Source organism: Sander lucioperca, chromosome 10 (genome assembly GCF_008315115.2).
Source record: "Sander lucioperca isolate FBNREF2018 chromosome 10, SLUC_FBN_1.2, whole genome shotgun sequence".
NCBI classification, from domain to species: domain Eukaryota; kingdom Metazoa; phylum Chordata; class Actinopteri; order Perciformes; family Percidae; genus Sander; species Sander lucioperca.
The window spans coordinates 11,599,951-11,622,119 of NC_050182.1; positions in this window are offsets into that span (position 1 = coordinate 11,599,951).

Genomic DNA, 22,169 nt, shown 5'->3' on the forward strand with positions numbered 1-22,169 from the left:
AACCGACAAGGGGACAAAAGAAGTGGACCGACCAGTATATCCGGAGAGTGGCTGACGAGGGAACGAGATGCAGGTGAGGAGGTGGACAGGGAAGGCCAGGCAGAGCTAATTAGTGAAGTGGGAACAGGTGTGTGGATGGCTGTGGCAGTCAGGTGATGTGGAAAGGAGGGAAGGTCCACGGCATCAGGTGGATGGAGAGAAAGATGTGGTTTGAGGTATAGAATATATTATTGTGGATGTAGTCTCGCATTACCAGACCTATTTCCACAGCACTGCGGAGGAAAGCCTGGAAAACGTGCTCTGGTTTATTGGCATTTCTTTAAACCACTCACAATCATCTTGGGTGTTACGGAGCAACAGTGCCTCTGCAAAATATAGCCTCGGGAAGGAACTTGTTTTGGTGGAACATGTGCACGTTTAAAAGCCTTTTTAGTCGTGCATAATAAAAACTCAGATTTGACAATTTAACTAGCTGTCTGGATTTACCCTGCAGAGATCTGAGGGACAGTTAACCATAGTCCTCATAAATCGAACAGAGTTTAAAATGCCAACACAAAGAAAGCGGAAGGTGACGGACATCCGGCCGAAAATTAGGGGCATCTGGCAGAATTTCCAATGGTACCTGAACAATCCCGGAAATGAAACGTCACCGATAAAGACTATTGTGTGACAAATAAATTTGAATTTTGAATTTTAAATTTATAGGGCATGTGGCTGGAGATGAGGGACAGAGAGCCAGACATAATCCAAACTTACCTCAAACTTCTTGGCCTCCTCCTTTCTTGGTTAGTGATTCACTTAAATTTGCAGAGTTAGAGAAATACTTCAAATAGAAGCCGAGACAATTTTCCCACTGTAATAAAACTAAACACAACTCAAAACATGACGTCTTGTACCTGCTAAGCACTGGGGTTCATTCTCTTCAACTGTAAATATGAATCCGTTCCCGATTTGATTTTTAGTGTCAGATCCCAAAACTTTATTGTTGATATTTAACTCCCTCAAACATGTTTTGCTATTAGGCGGTAATATAACTGTAGGAAGCTGAGCTGGATGGAGTTTTCCAGTGAAGGTTACTTGATGGCTTCTGAGTAATTGAACTGGTAATGGTAAGTCTTTGCGAGTGTATAGTGAAAGAGAAATAGAGTCTGATTGTGTGGTTGATTGTTGCCATGCGAGTATCTGTGTGTATATCTGTATGTGTACATGGAAAGTGTGAATTTTACTCTCATGTTCAAGATGTTTTGGTCCAGCACTCTCTACAACCCCAGCAGGTGCTGCAGCTGTAGTATAGGCTACTTCCCCCCCCCCTCCAGGTCATCGCCATGGTAACACCTGTTTTAGGTGGACAGAACGATGGCCTTGGCCTCGTCTTAATCCTGGTAACACAGCTGCGTGGATTACCGGCGCACCTTGACCTCGAGCGTTTGAATCCCTCGCTTCCCGGGACAAAGCTGTCGGCCGGTTCACCTGCCCCTCCGCTGATGGAGAGATAAACTGAGGAGGAGACGTCAGGCTGAACAGAGTGTGATACACATCAGAGCTTCATTTCATTAAACCAAAGCTGCTGGTGACTCAGCACAGTGTACACACAATTATTGCCTTTTTTCTCTCTTCAAAACTCATATCAGCAAGTCAGTCCTATCTAGGGTTGGGCATCTTTTGGATTTTAACAATTCTGATTCCAATTCCGATTCTTCCTTTCGATTCCGGTTCTTATCGATTCTCGATTCCGATTCTTTGAGGGGTGGAGTTGAAACGGGTCACATGCCTATTTTCACAAGTAAGAGAAAAGTTTTATTTTGATTCAATGGTGGGTTGCAGTTTTACGGGGCTTTTTCAATGTAAAATAAAGCCACACTAGAGCGCTGCTTACTGTGCTCCAAGGCTGTAACACAACAAGCGCCTGGCACCAGAACTTGCGCTTATTAAATTGGGAAGCGATGATCGGATTTGAAACCAAATCCTCTAAACGATTCTAATAAAGAAACGATTCTACTGGAATCGTAATTTTTGAAACAATTCCAAGTAGGAATCGGTTCTCGATGCCCAATCCTAGTCCTATCCCTCTTTGATATGATGGGTATGATGCTGTTTGATTATTGGTGTTGAACTGATGGTAATGCTCCATGCATAGCCATGAATATGTTCTAATCAAGTTTATGTGCCCAATAGTTTCAGAGATTTCTCCAACAGGCCAAGAAAAAGATTTCAGTAAAAACATAACTCATTTCTTGATGTTTGCAACATTTTTAATATCAGCTGCATCAAGCATACGACGACTGTTTTCATAAATTAAATTTGCAATTAGACATTTTTCAAACAATTATTGAAGGATAATTCCGGCATTTTTAGAACTAAGTCTTATTCTCATATTTTGGCCGTTCTGACAATGGCATCATTCTCCACTCACTGCCTCTGCTGCAGAGATTTGGGAAATGCAGCAAAACAATCACCGAGCAGTGTGAACCACCCACAGTAAACTAAAACTTTACATGAATAATTTCAAACGCTGGCGTCCGAACCAAAAGTGAAGTTAACCCACACCCCATCAGCTAATATTGCTGTGTAAAGATCTTCTTTGGGGGGAGCAGCTCTTATTTATACACATTGTTTAACTGCACTTTACGTTTTCCAATTAAGTCTATACAACAGAGGTAGCGAATGCAAAGACAATAGTCAGAATGGCCACAAATATGAGAATTATACCCAGGTTGAAAAATGCGTTATTTACCTTTTAATTAACCTTTTTTTGATAATAGAAAAAAGGCTAAAATATGAACAATGCGTGTTAATTTCAGTCCTGCATGCTTTAAAAATATGCCTAATTTGAGTTGCTTATGCCCACAACCAAATAAATTCACAATTCCCAAAGTATTTTTTACTGGTGTTCATATTAAACATATAGACATATATAAAAGCAGACAAACATTTAAAAAATACTTTGACTTGAGGTGAAAATGGATTTAAGGATTGGTGATATTTTGTTATGTTCTGAGTTTATAAAGGAAGGCAGATACATCTGGGGACTGGAAGCACATGAATAAAAAACATAAAGGAGAAATGTGGGGGAAAAAAAAGGAAATGGGGGGGCAAGCGAGAGGCCAAGTGGTGAGTTGAGAGAGAGGACATGATTGGCTTAAGTCAGTGCAGAAAGATTGTTTCCTTTGGCCATGTGCTGCGATTTCCTGCCCTGTGATCATTTCTTCCATATGATTAGGCCGATGTGCAGAGCATGCAGTCATATGACGGGCTTTTCTCCACGCTGGCTGTGCAGACAAATGAAGTAGAGCAGCAACAGAGTCAGCAGGCTAACACGCAGAGGATTAGCTGCAGCACAGAGGAAGACACACGGTGACGTGGTTCAGCTAACGTTACCAAGGCTATCTACCTTGGTAATGATGGAATGGCTCATGTACAACCGCTTTTGTTTCTCAACACTCTCCTCTTTTGTTACTCTACTATCTTCTCCCTCTTTCTCCTTTTGACTCTTTCACCTCCTCACACACACTTTCTGCTCCTCAAACACACTCAGTTGTAAGGACCCTCATTGATATAAAGCCTTCCCCAGTCCCTAACCCATGGTTAACCATCACAAGTACATGTCCAACCTCAACCCTTATCCTAACCTAAACCTGATTCTATCTTAACCCTAAAACAAAAAGTCTGAACCTTCAAACGGGCCTTTGGAAAAAGTCAGGGTTTGAAGACAATGTGCTTTCTTTCCAAAAATGTCATCACTCTCAGACTGGTCCTCACAAAGGTAGACGAACAAGAGCACACACACACACACACACACACACACACACACACACACACACACACACACACACACACACACACACACACGCAGACCTAACCAGCCCTGAGTAGGGTCTATGTAATATAATTAGCCCAAATCAGTGACCTCCTTTTCAGACCCTACACAATGCCAAGGGGGCCCTGCTCCACACACACACACACACACACACACACACACACACACACACACACACACACACACACACACACACACACACTTGCCACCACCAACCTCCAGAGTCACCCAGCTGGCACCTTCTGGTTAATAGGGACTGTCAAAAATGTATGCCAAACAGAGAAAAAAACAGTGTGTTTGTGTGTGAATGCTAGAGAGAAACGTGATGAGTTTTTTTGTTCAACTTCTATAAAATCTTATGCATAGCAATGTCTTAGAAAATTGTAAATTCTGAATAGTTATGCTCAACCTCAAAGTTTTATTGTCTGCCATTTTCAAAGAAATATGCTGATATTTTGGAAATCCAGTTGATTTGGTTGAAATTTGGATGAAAACTTGCCTAATGTTTCCAAGACAGTGCACTTCAGGAGGTCTGAGTGAAGAGTATCATTATTAGTTTGTCCTGGTTTTGATGATGAGAGAAACTGGATTTATCCAAGCACTGTAAAATAAAAATTAAAAATCAACTCTTACAACATGAAAGAGTTATCCAATCTCACTATTTTTTTTTAATATGTCTACTTTTATGTAACAACCAGAGCTGGCTTGTTTGCTCATTCATATTTATGTGTTTATTTACTTCCTATGTTCTTCTTTATTGTCTTGTATTTAGTGTTACTGCCAACTTGCTATATGTCAGTCTATATTTCTCTATACAGTACCTTCTTGAGGGGTCACCATGAAATAAAGAATACAGAATAAAGAAAGTCATATGCACAGAGCAATTGCTGTCCATAAAAAAATCTTTTTAAAAGAATAAAGTTAGAAAATCAGAATAAAAACAGAACAAAAGGAGAAAAAAAAAATACCAATGAAGCAACATTCCAAATCATATAAACAGTCACTCATTGGCTATTTTTTTTATGTTTCCTTACAGGAGACCTGCTGTGAATGAAGTGCCTATTCATTCCCAGATTTCCAATCTCTCTCTCTCTCCCTCTCTCTCTCTCTCTCTCTCTCTCTCTCTGAGATGTTTGACTAATCCTCTTACTACTACAGACGGACCTGATCAAGTATTGGGGAAGCAATCTGGAAAGCCAATTGTGTTACTTAAGAGTCTCTGACCATTTTGTCATACGTGCAGCCCTTGTGTGTACGAATATGTGTGTATGTGTGTGTGTGTGTGTGTGTGAGTCCGCTGCTGTGACTTACACACTCGACGAGGTTCTTCTGTCATTTGTCAACACCCTGACGGTTTAATCTTTCCTGCCTGTGCAAGTATTAAAAGATTATAAGCGTTCTGCATGGCTTCATGCACGCCGCATAAGGGGCTGTTTCTCCTGGGGGCCCTCACTTCATTCTCAGAGGGGTGAGACGGAGGCCGAATGGGGGGGAGAGAGGCATGGACAAGCAGACGGGATGGTGGAAGTGGTTGTGGTGTTTTGGGGGCATTTTTAGAGTTTCCTTCATGTTGCTGATGCCAACAGAGACAGAGACATTTTCTAAAACGTTGGCCATTTCCCGCCATATCACGCTGTGTGTTTCTGCTTTGTTAGCGATTATTTTCAAACGTGCCACTGAGCTGGTTTTCATGGTTGAATGTTCGAGATTCCAGAGAACTAAGCTCCTCCACCCTTAGCTTCTACATCTATCAACCTTTCCATACACTGCTCGTATGCAGTTTACAGTGATAATGGGGACCAATATACTGCATGAAATTCACAGTGACTTTTTAAACAACGGCTTCCTGATTTTAGTCAGAATAAGACAGCAGGCTTTTTATTTCGAGCTAAAACGTCAGTTTTGCTACCTAAAATGACATCTGTCGCTGGCAGATTTAAGCAGCCCTAGCTAGCTAGGTAATTAAGCTTACGTTAACTTTTGAATTTGTAGAAAAAGCTGTCTCTAGTTGACTTAATTTGAAACAATAATACATACACACATACACACATACACACATACATACATACATACATACATACATACATCTACACATACATACACACACACACACACACACACACACACACACACACACACACACACGTACACACATACATACATAAATTATAATGTGCTAAAAGATGTGAAAATTAAAGGAGCAGCATTTATTATTGTGTTGCTGTGTAGAAATGTAAGATTAGACTGTTATTTTGTTCCTGTTTGGATGAGAAAAAACATGGACAAGGGAACACAGCTGCTCGATTTATGCTTTATTTTGTACGTTTTCATTCATTTTCCTCCCAAATTAAACAAACAAACTAAATGTGTTGTTTGTCCACAGCCTCCATAGAATCGTTTTCTGAGCCGATGCTGCCTGTGCCTTCCAAACCACTGGAAAATAAGTCAGCGCTACAGGTAAGTAAGTTTTTTATTTGATTAGAACAATGCACATTAATCAACATTTCTGTAAATGCACCAGTGTTAGCCAGTCGGCTGATTTTCAACTGTAGTCCTGATTACCTAGCATGCATGTGTTTATGGTGGGAAGAAACCGGAGCACCCGGAGGAAACCCACGCAAACATGCAAACTCCACACAGAAAGGCCCGGAATTCAAACCCAGAACCTTCTTGCTGTGAGGCAGAAGTGCTAACCACTGAGCCACCGAGCTGCCAGGTAACGTTTAGTTAGATTTAGGCACAGAAAGGACTTGAGGTTTAAGGAAAGATCACGGTTTGGGTTAAAATAAATACTTTGTTAAGGTTAGGAGACCTTTCATCATGGTTACAATAACAGTGTCGACTGTCTGTTGGAAACGGAGAACGCACAGCGGTCTCCTATGTCAAAGTGCGTTGTTTTGACGACCCATCCATCCACTGAAACCTCCTCCTCGGTGGACTTTGTTAACCTCAGCCGACATTGTTCCCTTGCTCCCGTCATAATTCCTGCTAGAGGGCTTTGTCACTTGTCATGTAATAACGTAGTGGGACACTTTCTGAAATGACTGATGCTGTCGTTCTTCTTGAAAGGGTCTCTTCTTGACGTCACAAGAGAGACGGTAACTCATGATTGTTCACAGTAAGCAGTCACCGCATCAGGTGCGGGGAAAACCATACACGTAAAAATATTATTAAGTGGTCTATACAGGCAAATGTTTTTGATTAATAACCATTATAGCATCTATAACAGTTGGCATCAAGCGTTTAGTGTAGACAAACACTCCCACAGTGCTTTCCTGCCACTCTGTCCAGCTGTATGCTAATCCAACCCATCCAAGTCAGATGTAAAGAGTATATATTTCGTCCAGGCAGGGTGTGTGTGAGTGTGCGTTTTCATTAAACAAGGTCCAGGTACTGAGGCGAGGTGTAATAGGCTCTTTCAACGCCTCGGCTGGCTGGCGTGCTGCAGTGATCTTTCAGCGGCTGGGCACCCCGCTAACACTTCTCTGCTCACTGCAGTTCTTCAATTAGCAGTTTATTATTGCAGGGGCCCTCAGCTTCGGCCCCCGGGCGCTTATGCCTACATGCCAATGCGGCTACCGGCAGTCTGTGAGCTTGTGTGTTTGAGAGAGACGGGTTTTCAGAGTGCAGAGTGACACCTTTCAGCAGCAGTCTTTGGGTTTTTTTGATGAGATGTGCTGTGAGCAAAAATTTTATGTATATGTGTTTGAGCCCTGCAGAATATACAGATCCACTTGTGTGCGTTTGTCTGTATGTGTCTGTGTTTGTATTCGTGCCTCCCTATGAATCTTGCCCCAAAGAAACGTGTCCTGTTCTGCATCGTAAAAGAATGGACGTGTTGTGGAGAACTCACAACACATCCTCATGTCTAAATGACAGGATAGGTAGATTTCCAATGACTCCCAAAACGACATATATGACCGTTCTATTTAGCCTACTGCCGCACGATGGCAGTTTTAGTCTTGTGACCGTTCTGAAACGTAGTGGTGGAAGAAGTATTCAGATCCTTTACTTAAGTAAAAATAGTAGTAGATACCAGAGGTGGGAATAAGTCACATATGTGCAAGTCACCAGCAAGTCTCAAGTCTTAACCTTCAAGTCGCAAGCAAGACTCAAGTCACTGTGGTGAGAATCAAGCAAGTCAAGTCGAGTCCCTGCTATAAGTCACAAGTCAAGTCGTACAAAATTCTTAGATCTACCCCAGTTTTTACATTCATAATCAGTTTTAAAAGACATTTGTCGTCAATATTGCAACGAAACTGTTGCAACAAAAACTTCATTACAGAGACATCCAATTAAAGTGCTAGGTTTACATCAAGCTAGCTGAGCTCCGCTGAGACTGGCCCACGATAGGCAGCAGTGGTTTCTTCTCACGTCTAACCACCACTGCTCATCGCGGGCTCGCTTTTTAATTTCAATACCTAGAAAAAAAGAATGCGGCCTGGCTATTACATTAATAAAAAGTCAAGTCCTTTCAAGTCATCTGTCTTAAGTCAAAGTCAAGTCTCAAGTCTTGAATAACAAGTCAAAGTCAAGTCAAGTCATTTATCAATGTAAGTCAAGCAAGTCTCAAGTCCTCAAATTGCCGTTGGACTCAAGTCAAGTCGTGTGACTTGAGTCCCCCACCTCTGGTAGATACTACACTGTAAAAATATTCTGTTACAAGTAAAAGTCCTGCATTGAAAATGTTACCAAAGTAAAAGTATGTAAGTATCCTCGGGAAAATGTACTTAAAGTATTAAAAAATTAATTAATGCAATAAATTAAAAATGCAGAAAAATCCTCACATTTTAGAAACTGGAACCGATACAAACAGTTCTGTCCATCAACTAAGTGTTTAATGGTCTAATCATTTCAGCTAGACTTGTAGAATTAGACTTGTATATTTTTGGGTAGTTTATTTTATAATAAAACATCATATTTAATAAACTACGTGTTTTGTGTGCAAAAATCTTACGTTGTAAAGTAACTTTTAACTAAAGCTGTCAGATTAATGTAGTGGTATAAAAAGTACAATATTTCTTTCTGAAATGTAGCGGAGTAGAAGTAGAAAGTGGCAAGAAAAGTACTTCAACATTTGCACTTAAGTATAGTAATTGAGTAAGTGTACTTAGTTGCATTTCACCCCTGCTGAAACGTAACGGCCACCGTTTAAAACACATAGTTTGTTTTCGTTAATTACTACAGCCACGAGAGGCTGCCGCCTAACAGCAAACGCACATATGAGTGGTTATGAGCTGCTTGCACAGTCAACTGATATGGTTGTTTTCTGGTTGAGGACTTATAGCAGGGTTATGCAGAATGTTCTTGTCTGGTAACAGTGTTGATTAATACATTGTAACATGTTTGTTTAATCCTGCGAACTAAGCCCTTCCACCCTGGCACCCTCAGCTTCTGTTGCTACGTCTATCAACCTTTCCTTTCTTCAACAGCTTGTATACAGTTTACAATGCAGGGCTTTCCATTGTAAGGCTTACAGTAGGTACAGCACCCAAGGCGTTTGAGGCAGCACCTAATGTAAGCTGAATGAATGTAAAATCAACGTGAGCATCAAAACTAACTAAATGACTTTTCTCAGATCTAATGATTGTAGGGCCAACTACAATCATTAGATCTGAGAAAAGTAATTTAGTTAGTTGTGACTTCTTTGTGGACTTCTTTAGCAAGTTTTGTCTTTCGGCCTTTTTGAGTGTTATTTATTTATTATCTGCTCTTGCTTTTCTAATGTTTTAGACTACCGATAGGATAATAAGAATGGTCCAAAATTATTCATAAATAAATTATAAATTTAAAATTAATTAAAAAACGTCACATTTTCTGGATGAAGGACCTCTAACTAGCCCCCCACCCCACCAAATACATGCACCTTAAGGTCGTGACACACTAACCCGATAATCGGTCGTCGGACAGTCTGGCGAGGTCAGTGACTCGAGTCTGTTCGGTGTGTTCCGTGCCGTCGTCCGTCCGAGGGGCCGCCGGTCTTCATTTTGGCCGATTTGATATGACCCATCTGATTGGTAGAGTGCTAACCTGGAAATGGGGAGCGGGATGAGTGTGACTAGAGTCTCTCAAAATCTGACGAAAATCTTTTAAACTGACCATTGTTGATCTGAAATGAAGACAGATTCAGCAACTGCACGGCCTATTTCTCGCTTAAAATGTTTTCAAAAACATGTTTCAGTGAACTATTTTAGTAAAATATGAGATCGTACTCTGAACAAAAAATCCAGGGTACAAGCGGCCGAAATGGGTTTCCTCAGGAGGGTGGCTGGCGTCTCCCTTAGAGATAGGGTGAGAAGCTCAGTCATCCGTGAGGAGCTCGGAGTAGAGCCGCTGCTCCTTCGCGTCAAAAGGAGCCAGTTGAGGTGGTTCGGGCATCTGGTAAGGATGCCCCCTGGGCGCCTCCCTAGGGAGGTGTTCCAGGCACGTTCAGCTGGGAGGAGGCCTCGGGGAAGACCCAGGACTAGGTGGAGGGATTATATCTCCAACCTGGCATGGGAACGCCTCGGAATCCCCCAGTCGGAGCTGGTTAATGTGGCTCGGGAAAGGGAAGTTTGGGGTCCCCTGCTGGAGCTGCTACCCCCGCGACCCGTTACCGGATAAGCGGTAGAAGATGGATGGATGAGATCGTACTCTGAACAAGCTGCCATGACAGTCTGGCTTTGAATTTCCGGAGAAACCAGACCCACGTGATGTGTTCGTCCAATCAGCTGCCGGTTTTCATTTTTGGGCGACAATACAGATTAGCGCCGCCTGCTGTTATGGAGACGTATTACGTCTCGTCGCTTTGGTGTGTTCCGAGGCACTTTTTTGACCAACTCGGGGAGACTGATCAGTCCAACTGCCTTTTCTGCCGATGGTCGGCCGTCTGGTTGGTGTGTCAGGGGCTTTAGTTACACAAACCTATGAAAAACACTCAATGATAATGGGGACCAGTTTTCTGCATGAAATTCGTTGACTTTTGAAACAATAGCTTCCTGATTTCAGTCAGAAGTGGAAGGCAGAAGACTTTTTATTTCGAGTCAATTATGCCACCTGAAATGTCAACTGTCGGCAGATTTTTATCTGCTCTAGCGAGTTAGATAATTAAGCTAACATTAACTTTTGAAGAAAACAAGTGTATTTTCCAAAATGTTGAACTGTTCCTCCAATGCATCCATTTGTAACAGAGTCGAATTTCTGTTGGACACAATAGTTTTTCTCATTAACGTGTTGTTTGTAGTTTAAGTGCATTAAATAGAGGGCACTCAGATAATAGCATGGAATGGCACAGGTGATACAATAAAGCAGATTATGCTTAAGTACAGTAGCATTATATACAGTCAAAACACAAAATTTAGACATACAACACACAGACTTGCTGCTGCTTATTATCTGTCACTGTCTTATCAGCAATTATCATCTACAGTATGTGAAAAGATCCGTTATCCAAACCATATGTCATCATCAACTCCAATTCATCAGCATAGAATACAACAAGGACACCTTTACAGAGTTTTGGACAGGAAAACACACATTTTATATTTCTGAGTAGATTCAAAATAGTTTGCGTTTTCACTGCATAGGTCTCACACCTTGCAGCTGCTCTATGTGTGTTTTATTGGGTGTGAGTGGGTTTGCACACACACACGCACACACACGCACACACACACACACACACACACACACACACACACACACACACACACACACACACACACACACACAATTGTGGGCTTCTCTCTCTTGTTTTTTTGTATGATCAGAAACTATGCATGCACACACAAACACACACACACACACACACACACACACACACATAGCTGCAGCCCCTCCTCGCTCTCCTCTGCTGCCAATGCGCTGCTGGTTAGATATTGTTAGGATTCCATTTGCCATTTACATTTTCTCTGCTTGACATAATTGAGGAATGGATGCTCTTATGAAAATTAAACTCGCAGTCCTCCTGGGTTACTGTAACCCTGTTAAAATGTAATGAGATTCTTTATGCGTCGTCCTGTGATTTTTTTATTAAATAGAATATCAGTATGACTAATTCCCCTGGCCCAAATGTGGAATGGGACACCGCATTATTGATAGGCCAGTGCATAAGTGGTCTCTCTTGGCCTGCCTCTAATGGCCTAATAATGCATTATACCAGTATCAGTGGGCCTGCGGCTTGCAGTGCTTATTGTCGTTATTGAAAACACCTGGGCGGACCATTCATCAAGGTTAAATCACCAGGGCCCATCCGTTCATTAGGCTGTCAGTAAACATCTTTATTTAGTTTCGGCTGCCGATACTGACAGAATGGAGGCACGAGGAGCCCTGACGAGCAGCTGCGGCCCCGAGCGTCCAGGAATACATGAGGACACGAAGCCACGGAGCCTGGACCGCGGCGAGGCTCCTGGCCCCGTGGTTGGTCCACGGCTGCCGGACCGAGCCTCCCCTGTCAATTGGACGGATGATGGAGCAGAACGGATTAGGTTGGCCATTCCCGGAATAGAGGCAATTTCTCCCCTAGCTGTGCATTTGCTGTGCATATTTATCTTCTCTGATGATTGTTGTGAGTGTAAGCAGAGGGAGAGGCTGAAAAACTGTCGGGCAATCTCAGAAAATTTGGAGGCTTGGAGCTTTTCCCCTTGACAGATGGCTCGAGGCCCTAAGGAAGAAAGATTGGCCGGGCGGAGGAGCCAGTGGAGAAATGATTAACCTCATTGACTCATCTTTAGTTAAAGAGCAACTTGACAAATCATCACTGCACAGACTGTAGGCAGCAGTATTAATATATTCATATGGATACTAAATAGCTGTAATACAACACACACACACACACACACACAGCTTTTACACCTGAAAAAGTACAATCACATTAAAATGAGTGACAAGTGAAAAATGTCTGCTTAATCAATTCTCTCAACTCAAATCTGCAGCAAAATATGCAACGTGATGTAAAAAAAATGGTTTGTCTCATCAAAATTAGCAAATTCAAGTTTTAATTACTTTGGATTAATCTTATACACTCAGTACATTTTAAGATTTATATTAGCTATATTGTGGTCAGATCTATCAACACCTTCACCGGATTGACTGGTCAGCTGTACTTCATGTGATTTTGATTTGGTATGAAATACCTTATTTGTACACAGTATTCTTTAAATAGTAATTTAACATGTCAAATCTAAACACAAAGTACCTCAATTGAAATACAAAGTATGTTTAGATTAGTTTTCAAACACACCCCAACAGGCCTGGCTTGACTTGAATTAATTAACAACATGATATATAAGCCTTTGGGCTCACGCTGACAAAATAAAACATCATTGAACTTCAATATCAGATATACATCTCATTTGTTTTATCCCTGGCCCAAACATGGATAAATAATTCATTGTCTACTCATAATTAACTTCTTTCCAGCCACTGGATTCTTGTAGCAGAATTGGACAATTTAATGAATAAATTAAAGGCAGGTTTGAGAGAATAAGTGACGTCTGCTGCTGTGTGCTGCAACACAAATGGGACCTAATACGGTTCGCCGTGACATTAACGATTCATTCAGAGAAAATTGCAACAAATTTAGCAGATGGGATAAAGTTTCAGGTCTTAATTTTAATAAAAAAAAAAAATAAAAAATAAAAAAAAAGCAGAACCAGTCTCTGCTTTATTGGTTTGGATTCTAATCGGGAAAATGGGCTAAAAATCAAATGCTGCCATCACTGGCTTTTAGTTGGGTCAAAATAAATGATGATAGGGACTTCTGAGTCAGTCGGAATAAAGATTACAAAAGCATAGGGGTAAAGAATTTGCTGACTTGTGGCCCAGTGAAACAAATAATGTGTTGGTTCATCAGTTTATCACTGACTCTGCGCAATGACTAATTTTCTTTACCTTAATCGCTCTTTTCTTTGACAAACTGCAGCAAGCTGAACAACATTTTCTAGCTGCCAAGTCCTTCATGAAACACAGGCTTTTAAAAATGTAAAAATTTATTATTTGTCATATCAAATATTTGCATTTGCATAAGCATGTTTCTTTTCCATTTACATCTGACTTTCCCCAGCAAGTATTTACAGTAAATCTGTTCGATTGACAGCCTTCACTTCAGAAAACTGATACAAACGGGTCAATGCAGATTTCCGTCTTGCCTCATTTGCACACATTTTGTTTGCAGAATGGAAGTTTGTGTGTGAATGTGCTGTAAAAGGCAATGAAAGAAAAACATTAACTAGGAAAACACATTAAATATAATAATATAATACATTTTATTAATAAATAAATATATGTAATATGTATATGTATTTTTTAAGAATATATACGATCAAGGCAAATTTAGAAACAGTGACTATTGCACAGAATGAATATTGCACAGGGGTTTATGTGTGTGTGTGTGTGTGTGTGTGTGTGTGCGTGTGTGTGTGTGTGTGTGTGTGTGTGTGTGTGTGTGTGTGTGTGTGTGTGTGTGTATGTGTGTGTCACACTCACGTCTTTCCATTTACCACTTCTAAAATTCATTGTTTGAACACAGCTTAGAGTTTTTTCAGAGGTAGGGGAAATAAAACATGTCAGCTAAGAAAAGTTCATGGTGGAAAAAAGGATGTATATATATATATATAAAGTTATATATATCAAAAGTTTGACATCCATGGTACTTTCCTTCACCTTCACATTACAAGATGAGCTGTGGACACATGTGCAGTTTGAACACAGTTTCAAAGAAGTCTATAACATGTGAATAAAATTGTTTCCTCAACATGTTACTGTGATATACCAGTAGTTTTTAAATGATTAATTTGATGGAATTATGGCGAAAAACAGAGAGGCAGAATAGGAAAAGGTCAGAAAGAGATGTGCAGCTACACACATACACACACACACACACACACACACACACACACACACACACACACACACACACACACACACACACACACAGCTCTGGCAAACTTGGAAGAGACACCACATGTGAAATGGCCAGCAGTGTTGATGAATTGATGTGGCGGGCAGCTCTTTTGCTGCCAACTCGGACAAACAGCTTGGATTCATGGGAACCAAAAGTTCCAGGGAATAATATATCTTTCAAAGGCTGAGAGCAAGGGGGGGGGGGGGGGCATTAAAGAGCCGCACACGTCTGTCACTGAGCTGGCCGAGCCCCGGGGCCTCAGACCAAACACAAACAAACTGAATCAGCTGGACCCAGGGAATTCAGATACACACTTTGATGCACACCGTCACGTAGATAAAAGTCTCACACACATTCAGACTCATAACTCGCAGTCAACTTATTATCTCATATGTGGGCTGGGTACGAAGTTGTTTATTTGGAGCAAAGCCACAGAGCTTAACTTAGTCTTTGAGGAGATTAATATGCCGTATATCTACAAAATAAGATTAAATTCAAAAAAAAAAAAAAAAAACGGTTTAAAAACATTTTTCAAACAAAAATTAAGGACATATGCGTATTATTTGTATGATGATTTGAAAGGAGTGGAAACTAAGTCTAATTTTTTTTTCATTGTACATGTGTTTTTCACACACACACACACACACACACACACACACACACACACACACACACACACACACACACACACACACACACCATTTGATGATGATGCTAGATAATATTATTATACATTCGATTTGGGAATGAAAGTGGACACCTGTGATATTCTTGAAATCTGTTTTTGCCAAGTTGATCTTGCATGAATAAAGTCCAGCTATATTTGTTATATATTGTGTTGGATCAATTCAACATTTAGGTTCTATTTGACTCCTCATGTTATTCTCTTCATCTTCAATTTCATCTCTTTATTTTGTTACAGCTGCAGCTGCCATACCCTGAAAAAACATGGTCATTATAAAACCAGTTAGTTAGTTTATGCTGATTGGGAGACACAGTGAGCACCGACTGTTATTCCTCCATTGATCTCTAGGGGGAGATAACAGCATGAAAAGCATCCTGACCTTAGACAAAATCAGGACAAAATAGTGCAGAGAGATGGGAGAAATAGCTCTGGAAAACATGAAGAGTCATAGAGGAGAGGGAAGTTTGCAGACGCAGAAACAAGATGACCATTTCTTTTCACTTTCACTGGTTGTTAAACACACACCTTTCTCTTGTCTTTTCTTTTCCCTTTTCTCTTTTTTGGATGCTTTCTTTCAGCCTACTGTGAAATGAAAGAAAGAAAGTTGCATGATCTCTGGTGTCTTATAATCCCCAAGCAATTAAATTAAAAAAAAAAAGAAAATCATTTCTTTTCTCTTTTTTGAGAAACAGAAAAGATTAATATTAATACATAAAGATACAAAGTGAAATACTGTGGGGGAAATAATAAGTAGTTAAAAGTTGAAAATGAAATCCAAAAATGTAAATTGTTTTTAACACACTGCTGCTTCTCACATCCACTGAGATTTTTCCTTTTCTTAACCCTTCCTGTCGACCATGCAACGTTTTTTTATTCTAGGTGAAAATTTAAAATTCAAAACTGATTTTTAACATTTTGGTCGACTTTTCGACACTTTTGTCACTTTTCCGATGTTTTTGTCGATTTTTTTCTGCGTTTTTGTAAATGTTTTTTCCCACGTTTTGTCACCTTTTTTCAACATTCTTTTATGAATTTATTTTCAAATGCTATAAAATTGAATAAAACACCCAAATTCAATGAAAGTAGTGAACTGATAATTTATTTTACTTGTGAAGAGTGTTGTATGGAACCACCCATGTTATTGTTCTTTGACAATTTGGTTGAAAGAAACCTAAAATTTCTGATATAGAAACTTTTTGAAAATGGGTCAAATTTGACCCGAGGACAACAGGAGGGTTAAGCTGCATGTCATTTGTTTTGTCTCTATCTCCACTTCACATCCACCAGTCAATGTGTTTTAGCCACAGTCTCCCCTGCAGTTAGCATTTACTGCAAATCACTAAAACCTGTTTTTTTTTCCTTTGTGGAAAGAGCAGTGCCAACATATTTTTCCAAGTGTCTGGAGACAGACACGAACAATTAAAAGCTGTTAAGTGACCCTGTTTGGCAGCAGCAGCAGCAGTAGTAGCAGCAGCAGCAGCAGCAGCAGCACGGACAGCAGCGATAGCAGGCGGCTCTCCTGGCACAGCGAGGCTGAGGGAAGAATAAAGCCTTCACGACAGCGTCCGTCATCCTGGGACGGGCCCCTGAAAACTTCTGAATGAGTAAAATGATTTAATTATGTTGAGGCTAATGACCAGGGGCATACTTAAATCCGTCTCCACGGTTTTCGTTGCTTCTGCCCCTGATTCAGCGCGCTGTCAGCAGCTTGTTAGACGGGTTTTTACTGCAGTACTCAGCTCAGTGACTCCTCATATGAATGCTGAGAGAACAGAGAGGTGTAAGGAGAAAGGGACGAAGAAAGAGAGTCAAGGATGAAGGTTTGACCCAAATACTCTGGGAAACCAAAACTAATTGACATGTTTTAAAGCGGTCAACCAGTGGTGGAAGAAGTACTCAAGATATTGTACTTAACCCTCCTGTTGTCCTCGGGTCAAATTTGACCCATTTTTAAAAAGTTTCTATATCAGAAATTTGGGTTTCTTTCAACCCATCTTGTCAAAAAGAAGTAACGTGCATGGTTCCATACAACGTAAAATAAATGTTCAGTTCACTACTTTCATTAAATTTGGGAGTTTAATGAAATTTTATAGCATTTGAAGAAAATTATTGATACAATAATGTTGAAAAAAAAGCTTCAAAAACATTGGTAAAAGTGACAAAAACATTGAGGAAAGCTTCAAAAACATCAGGGATTTTCATATTTTGACCCAGATAATCTAAAAAAAAGTTGCATAGTCGACGGGAAGACAACACAAGGGTTAAAGGTGCTGTAGGTAGGATTGTGAAGATCCAGGACTTAGGACCAAAAAATTTGAACATCAACAACTTCTCAGTCCCTCCCCCCTTTCCGCTAAAGCCCAAACGGTCTCCTAAGCCCCTCCCCCCACAAGGGAGAATGACTGCGTGTGCATGAGCAGTGATTGACACACAGTTAGACACCCCCCCTGGCCCTGATTGGTGCATCTAAACAGGGAGCGGTGGCTTTTTGCAAATCGCACATCACAGGCTGTAGGTGGTGGCCAGAGGAGTAGTTCTACTCGAACATAGGGTCAGTTTCAGCAAATATGACAGAAAGTTAGTTTTATAAGTCTTACCTACTGCACCTTTAAGTAAAATTAGCAATCACACAGTGTAAAAAGACTCTGTAGGGATATAGGGATGTCCCGATCCCGTTCGCAAGTGTCATATCGGAGGCAATATAAGCTTTTTTTTTTTTTAAGATAATTTTTTGGGGCATTTTAGGCCTTTAATTGCGTCGAGGAGTAATCCTCTATACATGTGCAATTTGGTATTTTATGGAGGATTATGTGCCAGACTATTTCTTGGTTGGGACCAAGTAACTTCCTGGACTCTCCTTTGGTTGCGAGCAACTGATCCCGATTTCATCCAATATTAAAAAAGTCAACAGTGACTTGGCATGTCCTAGTTTAACCGAGTGTGCATGTGTTCAATTCCAAACCACCTTCACTCAGACATAAAGATGTTAGCATACCGATGTTAATTTGTGTCCCTGCTGCAGAAGTCAATACAGACCATATGGAGACATAAAGTCCCTTCTCCTGTAATTGACAGAATTTTAATACCACGGACCAAAACTGAACAATCAGCAGCAGGCCGAGCTCGTCCCGCCCTACTCTTTAACTGACATATCAAAGGGGTCAAACAAAGATGTGGCTGACACCGAGTGACCTCTCCTTCCTGCCCGTCAACACAACAAAGACGTTCGGCGGCCATTTACAGGCAGCTGCCGCTCCGCACACAGCGTGGGGGCCGCCCTCCAACAATCTGAAACCAAACGAATTACTGTATAGAAAAGAAAATCACGTTAGGGACGAGAGTGGAAGTGAAGAGGAATCACGGCCTGTTGTTCTAATATTAGCGCTGCTATTGTTGTAGGTAAAGCCGGGCCTGCTGGGAGCTCTGTGAATGGTCGTAATACACAAGCAGTTGTGTCTTTGTGATTGAATTTTGCACTCGGGACAATGTTCAGCGTAATTTGTGCGTGTTTTGTTGTTGTGTGTCTATTCTCCTTAGATACATTAGGTCCAATCAGTGGACATCAGTTGTCCTGTTACTGTCTCATCCACTGTTGTGCGTTTGTAACAGGATTAGACCAATGTATTAGGATGATTTTATTTAATATCAGATATCGGTCAGTCACGCTTGTAACTTCACAATATGATGGAGACAGCCTCTAAAAACTACAAATTAAATTTTCTAGTTTGTGTTTTTAGACATTTCTTCCCTTTTGTTACCAGTATAAACATATGTCACATATTAAACATTAAAAAAGCAAAAGAAAAAAAAGCCACATAATATGCCTAAACACATATACATAAATATATACACACATACAAACTTATACATGCATATATATATATATATATATATATATATATATATATATATATATATATATACATAAAATTACATTAAAAAAACAGACTTCCTGATTTCTGATTGGATTGTATGATTATATCTTTCAGAGATGCTAACTCAAAGAATATTTAGTTTTTTAAGGTTTCTATATAGGTTTTAAAAGACACATGTTGGTCTTAATTATGGCCGCAACTAACAATTATTTTTTAATATTCGTTAATTATTTATATAATTATTCTATGAGTCAATATAACCTAAAACAAATCCCAAAAATGTTTTTTTCCTAAGATTTCAAATTGCTTATTTCATATGGCTAACACTCCAAAATCCAAAGATTATGAATTTACAACGATAAAACAGAGAAAGGCAACAAATCCGATACCAATTATCAAAATTGCTGTTTTATAAATTGCTGCTTCAGAGGTTCTTTTCATGTTGACAGAAGTAAAGCTGCAATTTTGCGGACAGGAAAATATCAGCTATCAGAAAATACAAACAAATCGCTGTCAGTCCTCAGAAACCAGAATCAATCATCCCTTCTGCATGTGCCTGCTAATGTGTGCGTCTCTCTTTTAGTGTGTTTGCTTCCGTGTGCATCACAACCTGTTAGTCTCTCCGTGTTATCGACACTTCTTCATCGTCCACCGCCGCAGGTCACGCCGGGGAAGAAGACAGAGCGAGAGCGTGCAGAGCGAGTTTGAAGAAGAAAAAGAAGAAGAGGAAGGAGGAAAAATAGAAACATTTCACCGCTTTCAGAGAGACCCCGGTGAGAAGCACACCCCTCCCCTTCTCTCTCTAATCACATTACCCAAGAAAACTTTTACTTATGGCTAATGGAATTCGCTTAAAATTGAACCGCTGGGGCGAAAGTAGATTTGCATCGATCCAGATATGTATAGAGCCAAAGTCAGTCTATCTATTCTGTGAGGGAATTAAAGGCCGCTAAGCCTATAGAGCCAGACTGTATAATCCTATGTTAAAAGATCAATACTGGCTGGAACCCACGTGGGCTTTTCTCATTGTGTGTGTGTGTGTGTGTGTGTGTTCTTGTTGTGTGTCTGCCTGAATATACCCACAATATATACAAACTGTACTTTTATCCAAAATGTATATTTTACATGGAAATCCTTCAGTTTGTGGGAACTGGCACGCTGCTCCTCTCTGGCCCCGGTTCATCGTGAAGGAAAGGCTCTTTTGGGTGGGTTTAAGGGTGTGTGGTGGGGGGGTTTTACAGTCAAACTGTTAACACCATACAAATAAGCATGGCTGCCCGGCGTTTATTTAGTCTGACACCCATCGTCTAGCGTGCCCTCTGACAGCTTTCACCCCCGGGAAGAAGCAGACTGAGTTGGCAGCCAAAATGTGGTGGGTGCAGCTCTGGCTTCGACGATCAGAAACCTTCTGGATAGGAAATACATGGTCACAGTGCCCGCCTTCCTGCTCGTTACAAAGAAACATAAGAAACTCACCTGGCAAGAAAGAGCAGCATATCCTCCCATTAGCTGTAACGAGAGTTTTTTTTACCTGAAAAGGGACTACAACAATGAATCAAATAATTAAGAAATATGTCTTTATACGTTTGTATGCTCGTGTTTATTGCTGTTGGACTTTGTTGTAGTGACGTCACAGAGATCTCAGCAATTAATTCGATGAGTATGTTAACAAAACTGATAGGAATTATAGACAAAATAAGATCCAAGTTCTAATAAACCGGAATTATCCAAAGCCAAAACATTCAAGTTGCCAATGTTCCTAAAGTCTGTTCGCACTGTTATTATTTTTGCATAACTTAAGGGCTTGCTTTGCTTGCGCTTAACATGGATTCAAAGAGGGAGATCAGGACAGTGGTCAACCCTAATCAAATCACAAGGTTTTAACTGGGCGACATTGATCAGCACGGGAAAATAATTCCTCCTGGCAGTCCATCAATCTCATCCATATTCACTTCCCCCCTCAAACATATCCACGGTTCCCCCCGCGCAAACCCTGAGAATGTGCTAAATGACCTCACACACTGACAACGTCGCCACGCACACACCTGATAGTGACCTCATTGATGAGCCAGCTCCTGCCAATACTGACGCGCACACACACACACACACACACACACACACACACACACACACACACACACAGACTCATCAGTCACGAGGTCACGGCAAACCCATCATCATCACACCAGCAGCAGTGGCAGCAGCAGTGACATTGGCGAATCTGATGACTAAGAAAATCCAAATATGAGATTAGTCTCCTGCTCCTAAGTGCCACTCCACACAAATGGGGCCCTAAGAAGAAAATAACCGTACAATTGCTTTTATAGGGATGGAGTTATTCAATTACAAGCCCCTCGAGTGAAATGTTGCTGTAACTGTACCATGGATGGACACAGAGACGTTTTTACCAACTTTTAAAGAAGAAGTCTGAGGGTGGAGTTTCCAAATGCGTCACTGACCTGACCTGGATGCTGCCCAGTACAACTGCAGTCTGATCTGTTGGCCACAAAACAGCTTAGAGGTGAAGTATCTTGCTCGAGGGCTCCTTAGCGGTGGTAAATATGGAGGAGAAAGTTTTACACTTTCACTTTCAAGCAGAAATCAGCAACTCTTGGGCATGTTTTCACGTGGAAATAAAATATATAAATATGGCTATTAGGTATTGCTATCAACATTCATTTTGTCCATGTTTCACTTTATCACATGACCCATCATGCAATGGTCTGTCAATCTCACACACACACACATGTGCAACCGCAGTGAGGCCAAAAAGTCACAACTTGCGCTAGCTAGCATTAGCTGTTTTAATGGCTATATTTATAGAGCACTTTACAATTTTCACCTCATTCATTCATTCACATAGACACTCGCACACGGCTAAAAGTTTGTGATCCTGAACTTTGGTTTCACACC